The sequence below is a fragment of the Rattus rattus genome, chromosome 11 (genome assembly GCF_011064425.1).
Source record: "Rattus rattus isolate New Zealand chromosome 11, Rrattus_CSIRO_v1, whole genome shotgun sequence".
NCBI classification, from domain to species: Eukaryota; Metazoa; Chordata; class Mammalia; order Rodentia; family Muridae; genus Rattus; species Rattus rattus.
In genome coordinates, this window is record NC_046164.1 from 39,843,731 (window position 1) to 39,852,708 (window position 8,978).

Below are 8,978 nucleotides of genomic sequence, written 5' to 3' on the forward strand. Positions count from 1 at the left end.
GCAGTCTCCTTCTATTGGCTTTCCTCCCATATACGTCTGCTTGTTAAACCCTTACCTCCATTTTCAATACTACTTGGTCCCTTGTTGTGTAACTTACACTTAACCTTACACCTTCAAAGTTGGAGTTACTTTAAGTTCGTAATACTCTATGGTAAGGGTTAAATATGTGCTCTCTTGTAAGAAGTTTTATGCTGGGACGGAGGACCTCCCCTCCCTTTGCTGTCAGGAAAGGTCATGTGCTCCAGCATAGGGGAATGCTGGAGCAGTAGGGTGGGAAAGTGTGAGTGTGGGGGAGCACTCTCACATACAGGCAAAGGGGAAAGGGGAGGGCGAATGTGGGTGTGTGTGTGGGGGGGAATTGGTGGAGAAGTAACCTAGAAGTAGGATATCATAGGTTGAGGGGTTGGTGGAGGGGTAACCGGGAAGTAGAATATCATTTGGGATGAGTTTTCTGTTGGCTTTCACATACATTTGAATGGTAGGCTTAGACTTTTTCTTTAAAAATGAAGAAATAAACAACAGAAAAAAATGTTAGGTAACTGTAAATCTCCTGTAATATATTTAAACTACACCTACATTAAATGGCAGTTCATTTCATTCCACATTTTTCTTAACAATTTGCATTTGTATAGATTATAGAATTCAGACATAGTATATGTGAATTATGCTACCATATCACATTGTTTGAGAAAAAGGATAATTTGAAGGTACTCATGTCACATTAGCATTTGCTAAAGGGCTTGGTCTCATGCTTTTGTACATATATACTTTGTATGATTCCTAACTACTGAGTTTTAAGTCGAAAATCTCAGATATATTTGTAACTGTTTCTCAAATATATTTTATAAATCTATACTTCTGGTTGGTAGGCTGTATTAGAATTGTATTAGAAACTTCTTTTTTTTTAATCTAAATCATATGTATAAAATTGAATACAGTGGATATCAGAACTGAGAGATACTGTATGTGACCAAATAGATAACAGTGTTCAACTAGTTAATAAAACTGCAGACAGTTAGTCCTCAGGATTAATTAGCCAGAGAAGAATGAGAGAAAATGATATATGGGCAGGCATATGATATCACAATTCTAAAGTTTTCTGAAGTAAATGTTAAAAAATAACTTGAAGCAAGTTACCCAGAGTTCTGCATCAGTAGGGCTGTGAAGCACATTTCTTTTTTCTTTCTTTTTTTTTCTTTTTTTTTTGCCTTTATTAACTTGAGTATTTCTTATTTACATTTCAATTGTTATTCCTCTTCCTGGTTTCCAGGCCAACATCCCCCTAACCCCTCTGCCTCCCCTTCAATATGGGCTTCCCCTCCCAATCCTTCCCCCATTACCACCCTCCCCCCAACAATCACGTTCACTGGGGGTTCAGTCTTGGCAGGACCAAGAGCTTCCCCTTCCATTGGTGCTCTTACTAGGCTATTCATTGCTACCTATGAGGTTGGAACCCAGGGTCAGTCCATGTATAGTCTTTGGGTAGTGGCTTAGTCCCAGGACACTCTGGTTGGTTGGCATTGTTGTTCATATGGGGTCTCGAGCCCCTTCAAGCTCTTTCAGTCCTTTCTCTGATTCCTTCAATGGGAGTCCGGTTCTCAGTTCAGTGGTTTGCTGCTGGCATTCACCTCTGTATTTGCTGTATTCTGGCTGTGTCTCTCAGGATAGATCTACATCCGGCTCCTGTCGGCCTGCACTTCTTTACTTCATCCATCTTGTCTAATTGGATGGCTGTATATGTATGGCCCACATGTGGGGCAGGCTCTGAATGGGTGTTTCTTCTGTGTCTGTTTTAATCTTTGCCTCTCTATTCCCTGCCAAGGGTATTCTTGTTCCCCTTTTAAAGAAGGAGTGAAGCATTCACATTTTGATCATCCTTCTTGAGTTTCATTTGTTCTAGGCATCTAGGGTAATTCAAGCATTTGGGCTAATAGCCACTTATCAATGAATGTATACCATGTGTGTTTTCCTGTGATTGGGTTACCTCACTCAGGATGATATTTTCCAGTTCCATCCATTTGCCTATGAATTTCATAAAGTCATTGTTTTTGATAGCTGAGTAATATTTCAAAATGGCACTTTCCCTTAAATCAAATGCTCTGTATCCATTCTTCTGTTGAGAGACATCTAGGCTGCTTCCACTTTCTGGCTATTATGAAGAATGCTGCTGTGAACATAGTGGAATGCATGTCCTTGGGGTATGGTGGAGCATCTCATGGGTATATGCCGAGAAGTAGTCTAGCTGGGTCTTCAGGTAGAACTATTTCCAATTTTCTGAGAAACTGAAAGATTGATTTCCAGAGTACTGTACCAGCTTGCAATCCCACCAGTTATGCAAAAGTGTTCCTCTTTCTCCACATCCTTGCCAGCATGTGCTATAACTTGAGTTTTTGATCTTAGCCATTCTGATTGGTGTAAGGTGGAATCTCAGAGATATTTTGATTTGCATTTACCTAATGACTGATGATATTGAGTGCTTCCTTATTCTTCTGTGATAATTCTCTATTTAGATCTGGACCCCATTTTTAATTGGGTTATTTATTTTTGGAGTCTAACTTCTTGAGTTATTTATATATTTTGGTATTATCCCTCTATTGGATGTAGGGTTAGTAAAGATCTTTTCCTAGTTTATGGATTGCTGCTTTGTCCTATTAATGGTGTCTTTTGCCTTATAGAAGCTTTTCAATTCAAGAGGTCCCATGTATCAATTGTTATTCAGCTATTAAAAGCAAGGACATCATGAAATTTACAGCCAAATCGGTGGAACTAGAAAATATCATACTGAGTGAGATATACACTGATAAGTGAATATTAGCCAAAAAGTACAGAATACCCATGATACATCCCACAGACCTTAAGAAGTTAAATAAGAAGGAAGGCCCAAGTGAGGATGCTCCAATCCCACTTAGAAGAGGGAACAAAATAATCATGGGAGACAGAGGGAGAGAGGGACATGAGTGGGAGATGGGAGGGGAAAGAGAAAAGATGACAGGATCAGATATGATCAGAGACAGAATGGAAGCCCAGAGGGCCAAGAGAATGAATGGAAATATACATCTTCTCTGAATGAGGGTGAGGGTGTGGAGGGAACCTCTAGAAAATCCTAGAGACTTGGGATATGAGATTAGCCCAGGACTCAATGTGGGTAACCTTATCCGGAATCCACTCATCCAAAGTTATCATCCTGTCTACTTTGCATATGACTGTAATCCACATATTCCTGTTCTCTTCCTTATCCTCCTCCTCATATCCCCCTTTTCCACTTCCTCCTCCACTCCATTCTTCCCTTCCTCATCTTCTTGACTTTCTACCTCCTAAGTGTTTCTTGTGTTTGGCTGCAAATCACTCTGACATAATTGCATTTGTAGAATAGGTAGTCTTTCCTGTTTCAATGTTGTTAGTCTTCTAGACATAGTATCTTTGGAGACTGTTATAACTGAACAGAATATACTGATCTCTAAGGTCTGCAACATTTTGAGTAGTGTTCCTTCATCAACAGATTAATCATAGTAGGGGAAATAGTCTGGGTAGCCTTCTAATATATTTTTAAATTTTATTTGTTTAAATAAGTCATATAAAAGAATGTGCTCATCAGTCCAAATTGACCAGTTTATCTCTACAAATTTGTTCCCTTGTCCATCTTTATTACATCTTAAAAACAGACCACCAACCTATAGGCATGGAGTTTGTCTATGGAAAGGACTAAAGGAAACTTGGAGTTAGTGACGTTCTGGGTAAATGTGCATTTTGACATCGGGATTGACACCTTCAACTATTGGCCTACTATAAACTGGCAAAACCATGGTCTAGATGGGCCAGTCTCAAAAGGGATGACAAAGATTTCTTTGGGAGTCCAGATATGATGACTTGTGGGTGATCATTCACTGTATGTAAAGACTAGCTGCTGCAGCTATGACTCCAGGATATTCCTAGGCTGAGATGGCTCAACTGAAATTCTCCATCAAGAGTAGCAAGGTCCTGCCTTTTGCTTTCCCTACTAAATGTGCTGAGATTCTTGGCTGTGGTGGTTAGACAACCTTATCTAATTTAGCTTCATTTATATGCCTGTCTTTTCTTCGTTTGTTCGTATCCTTTAGCCAGGATTTTGGGACTCAAGCTAGGTGGGTCACATTAATCTATTCAACACATTCTTTTTTCTCAGTGCTTAGCACACCATATTATCTAAGAAATTATTACAGATGTGTATTGATTTAGAGATGAAGAAAAGGACATAGAACAGCAATTTTACCATCTATCTAAAACTTACTGTAGATGGATAGGGTAGCTCTCAGCTTTGACCCTAGCACTGAGGCTGAGGGATGAGAACTGCTCTGCTGTTCCAGGTCAGCCTTGGCTACAGTCTGAGGAGACTGTGTCTTCAAAACAGAGAACAGAGTCAAATTCGGAGCAAATGCAATCAGCAACTATTAAGTTTATAAAATATTTCTAAATTTTATAAAAGCATTTAGAAGTCATATTTATTTTAACAAAATTAGGAATACTCTAATGTACTCCCTCTCGTGGTCTCTCTCACTTTTAAATTCTAAATCCTAATTACACAGCAGTTCTTTTTCTAAATTTCTATGTACTGCTTCTTCTACCTAATTAAATGAACCTCAGACAGTGTCAGTATTTCATGTAAGCTACAATGTTGCTGAGTGTATGGAAAAAGTTATATGATTTATTCACACAGTTTTTCTTGTAAAGAAAAATACTGAATAGAATATAAAAATGGAATTCAATATATATATATATATATATATATATATATATATGATGATATAAAAAATAGGTGGGAAAATTCCTAAGCACTAAAAATTACTGTTTTTACTTAATATATTAATAATACTATATTTTACAATTAAAATACCAGTAATAGTGACTGATCCAGAATAATAACCTTTGCAGTTTTCACTGTCAAGCTATTTTTGTTTACAAGTGTTTTTTTACTTAAGATTTCAATTTTCAAATATGCTTTTTATTTGAGCGCAGTGATCACTCGAAATTCATCTTAGTTTCCATCATATTGGACTTCCTGTGTGTGAAGAGAATTCTGGAATGACCTGGACTATCAAGAAATTGGTTCTTCTGATTCAAACGTTTTGACTAAGAAAAACAGAACACTAAGTTTTTGTTCAGATAAACTTATATAATAATTTTGATAATTTTATGCCTAGGGATTCTCTAAAGGAACAGCACTGAAAATGCATATTTTAATGAAACATAATTTGAGAAAATATTTACAGGAATAGCAACCATAGTAGTAGAGTAGATGTTGTCTAATAAGGATCATCTACATGCAGCTGATGCTTCAAATCAGGTAGCCACTAATCAATGATCTAGAGTCAATCCGTGGAGCTCGTGGTCTTCAGAACACAATGGAAAACTGATTACTTTTGAGTTTAATGTCAGCAGGGGTTTTAAGGGCAGCAACTGTCAGTGATCCACTCATCTGCAAGAAGGAAAACAAAAATTTAAGATTATATTTTCTTGAAACTTTTACTATGTTTTTATTAAGTTACTCCATTTATTAATTAGTCTACCATTTATATATCTATTGAGCAATATATTCCCCCACACACACATTGAAAGAACCCAATGGATCAACGCGCCGAGATGGCTGAGAATTGAAATGAGTGAAAACCATAACCTACTTATGGGACACAAAAACAAGTACCAAAGAATAATGTATAAACAATGTGTCATGGCACAGAAATATTTGTAATTTGTATCCCTTTTGCCATTTTGAGTAAGAGAATAATGTTGGTACACTGGGTGATGACCTGGAACCCAAAGGCCTCTGTTGAAGAAGCACCCAACTTTCCTATAGACACCTACTCATATGACTTCAATGACATCAGTGCTACAGCAGTTCTAAGGAACAATCAACAGGGCCAGCAGGATGTGTTTATACATATGTGTGTTTGTATATAGTAAAAATCCAAAAACAGTCATGATTTTGAGAGATAAATTCATGAGAAGAGTTGGAGTGGGAAACAGAGGGCTAGATGTGATGAAAATTAAAACAAATAAACAAACCAACAATTACATGTTGGACTTCCTTTTATCTGGATCAGAAATGTTTAAGCTGCCACCCACTCTGAGAGAGGGTCCTGTCTTTTTAAGTCAGCCATGTAGTGCTCTACAGACTCACCAGAAGTCTTTTTCTTAGTTAACTATACAACCTTTCGAGGTTTATTCATATTCATATTTATATTTAGTATATATATATTCATATTTATATTTATATAAATATTCTATTTCTCTTTGTATTTCTTTTTTACTTTTTTCTCGTTTTGGTTTAATTATATGGTTTTTTTTAAAGGAACAACAGAAAAATTAAGGAAATAAGTTGAAATTTTAAGAAATTCTCCTTCACCAACTACCTTTAGCTATAATTTTGAAACAGCGTGTGTATGCTACAATTGAAATCTCTTGCTTTCAGAAATACATGCATCATGTCTGTCTGGGTTGCATGGTAACTGTTTCTTTGCTGGGTTCCTTTGGGTTCCTAAGCCTTCAACTTCCTCTGCTAAATAAGGTGGTATGTCTACAGCATTCTAAGGCTGAGGATATACAAACGTTGCAAAACTCTAGGGAAGTACAAAATTAGGCAACCACTCATTCAGCTACAACCACCATCTAAACTATGGATGTTGGCATTAGCAGTAAGGCAGTATGGCTTCCTTTTCTAAATCAAGGTCATAGTTCAGACTCTAGAGCAGACCTGCAGATAGGGACAAGCTTGTGGAAACTGTAACTTTTCAAGTATCTAGTATTGGTGGGTTCCAAACTGATAAGAGTTTTCTGAAACTTTCCCAGAAATTTATCTTTGAAGGAAATTCAGAGTCACATTTGTTGGACTCAAATACCAAGTAAACAAATTAATATCAAAGAGGCAACTTAATATAAACAAGTTAAGATAAAGTCTCTCTCTTCTTTTGTGCCATGTCAGATCTCCAAATCATCCTTGGTTCCAGCATCTGTCTTACTACATATTAGTAAGCCTCGAAAGCGAAGCAAGAGGTTCCCAGGAGCCAACAGGGATGACATTAGCTGAAACAGCCAACCAAGGTGAGATAGAACCAATAGAGACCTCCAGTAGATAGTCAGGGCCCCTAGTTGACGGATCGGGTCACCCACTCATCTCAAAATTTTTTAAAGATTTATTTATTATATACAAATACACTGTAAATCTCTTCAGACACACCAGAAGAGGGCATCAGATTCCATCACAGATGGTTGTGAGCCACCATGTGGTTGCTGGGATTTGAACTCAGGACCTCTGGGAGAACAGTGAGTGCTCTTAACCGCTGAGCCATCTCTCCAGCCATCTCAAAATTTTTAACCCAGAATTTTTTCTGTCTAACTGAAATGTAGGGACAAAAATGTAACAGAGACTGAACAAAAGGCCGCCAAACACCGCCCTACCTAGGGATCTATCCCATCTGCAGATATAAAGCCCGCACACTATTGCTGATGCCAAGAAGTGCTTGTTGACAGGAGCATGGTAAGGCTGTTCCCTTGTATGGCTGTATTAGTACAGATGTAGACACAGCTAATCATGCTGAGCCCTGGGACCCCAATGGAAGACTTAACGGAAGAACCGAAGGAGCTGAAGGGTATCGTAACTCCATGTGAAGAACAATATCAACTAACTGGACCACCCAGAGCTCCCAGGGACTAAACTACCAACCAGAGTATACATGGAGGGAGCCATGGCTTTAGCTACATATGTAAAAGAGGATTGCATTTTCCGGCATCAATGGGAGAAGAGGTCCTTAGTCCTGTGGCGGCTTGATGCCTCCCCAGCGTAGGGGGATGATAGAGAGGTGAGGCAGGAGTGGAGGAGTTGGTGGGGGAGCTGCTCATAGAGGCAAAGGGGAGAGGGATGGGATGGGGGATTTTCCGAAGGCAAACCGGGAAGGGGAACAACATTTGAAATATAAATTTAAAAATAACCAATAGATAGATAGATAGATAGATAGATAGATAGATAGATAGATAGATAGATAGATAGATAGATAGATAGAGATAGACAGGCAGATAGACAGATAAAAAGGCAACATTTTCTGAACTGTTACTTCTATCTTTACTCGGGGTTCCTACAAGTAATCAGTTATGCTACAGACCTCACACACTTTAGCTGTATCTTTTAAAAATTGTACTTTATTTTCCTAGGTCTTTTCCTTGTAATTTATTTTATATAGAAATCCTCTGCCAGAACGAATCAAGCATGTTATTGTAGAGCTGCAATTAATTTTATCCTGTTTTTCTTAAAAGAGAATCCCCCTGAGTATGCAGTCAGGAAGCAGGTATCTGAAGAAGATGACATTTGGACATGATTGCTGTATTTGCCCCCATTAAGACAGCATCAACACTTGCTGTTATTTTTTGTTTTCAAAGTAATCTGTCTCCTTTCCTTTTCTTCCCCATTATATTCCTGGTCTTGTTTTTCCTTTTGCTTTAAGCCTGCTTTCCATACCTTTTTATATCAGTGTAAAGAGAAGTTCATGTTTTATTTTGAACATTATTTTCAGATCATTCTGTGATCTGTTATTTTCATTCCACAGATGATGTTGGCCATTCTTTAATTTTGTGGATTCACCTATAAGAATAACATTACTCTAAAAGCAATAAGTACTTCATATGCAAAAATAATTTAGTTATATTATAGAATAATTTGGTTTATTAATTTAAGTAGTCTAACGTGTAAGTTCAAAGAGTATCATTGAATTATTTCATTATGTACAACTATATTATGGTGCATTTTAATAGAAAGTTAATATAACACAATTTTAACCTAGTTTTAAAATTAAATGACTATCTTCTAGAACAAAATTTCGCAACCTGACCTTATTATATAAGAAAGTCAAAATAAAGAATATTTTTAAAGTACTGCTTACTAACTCTAAATTTTCAAAATTCACTATCAGGAAATGATTATGGCTTTCAAAAGCATAGTCCCCATCCTCATA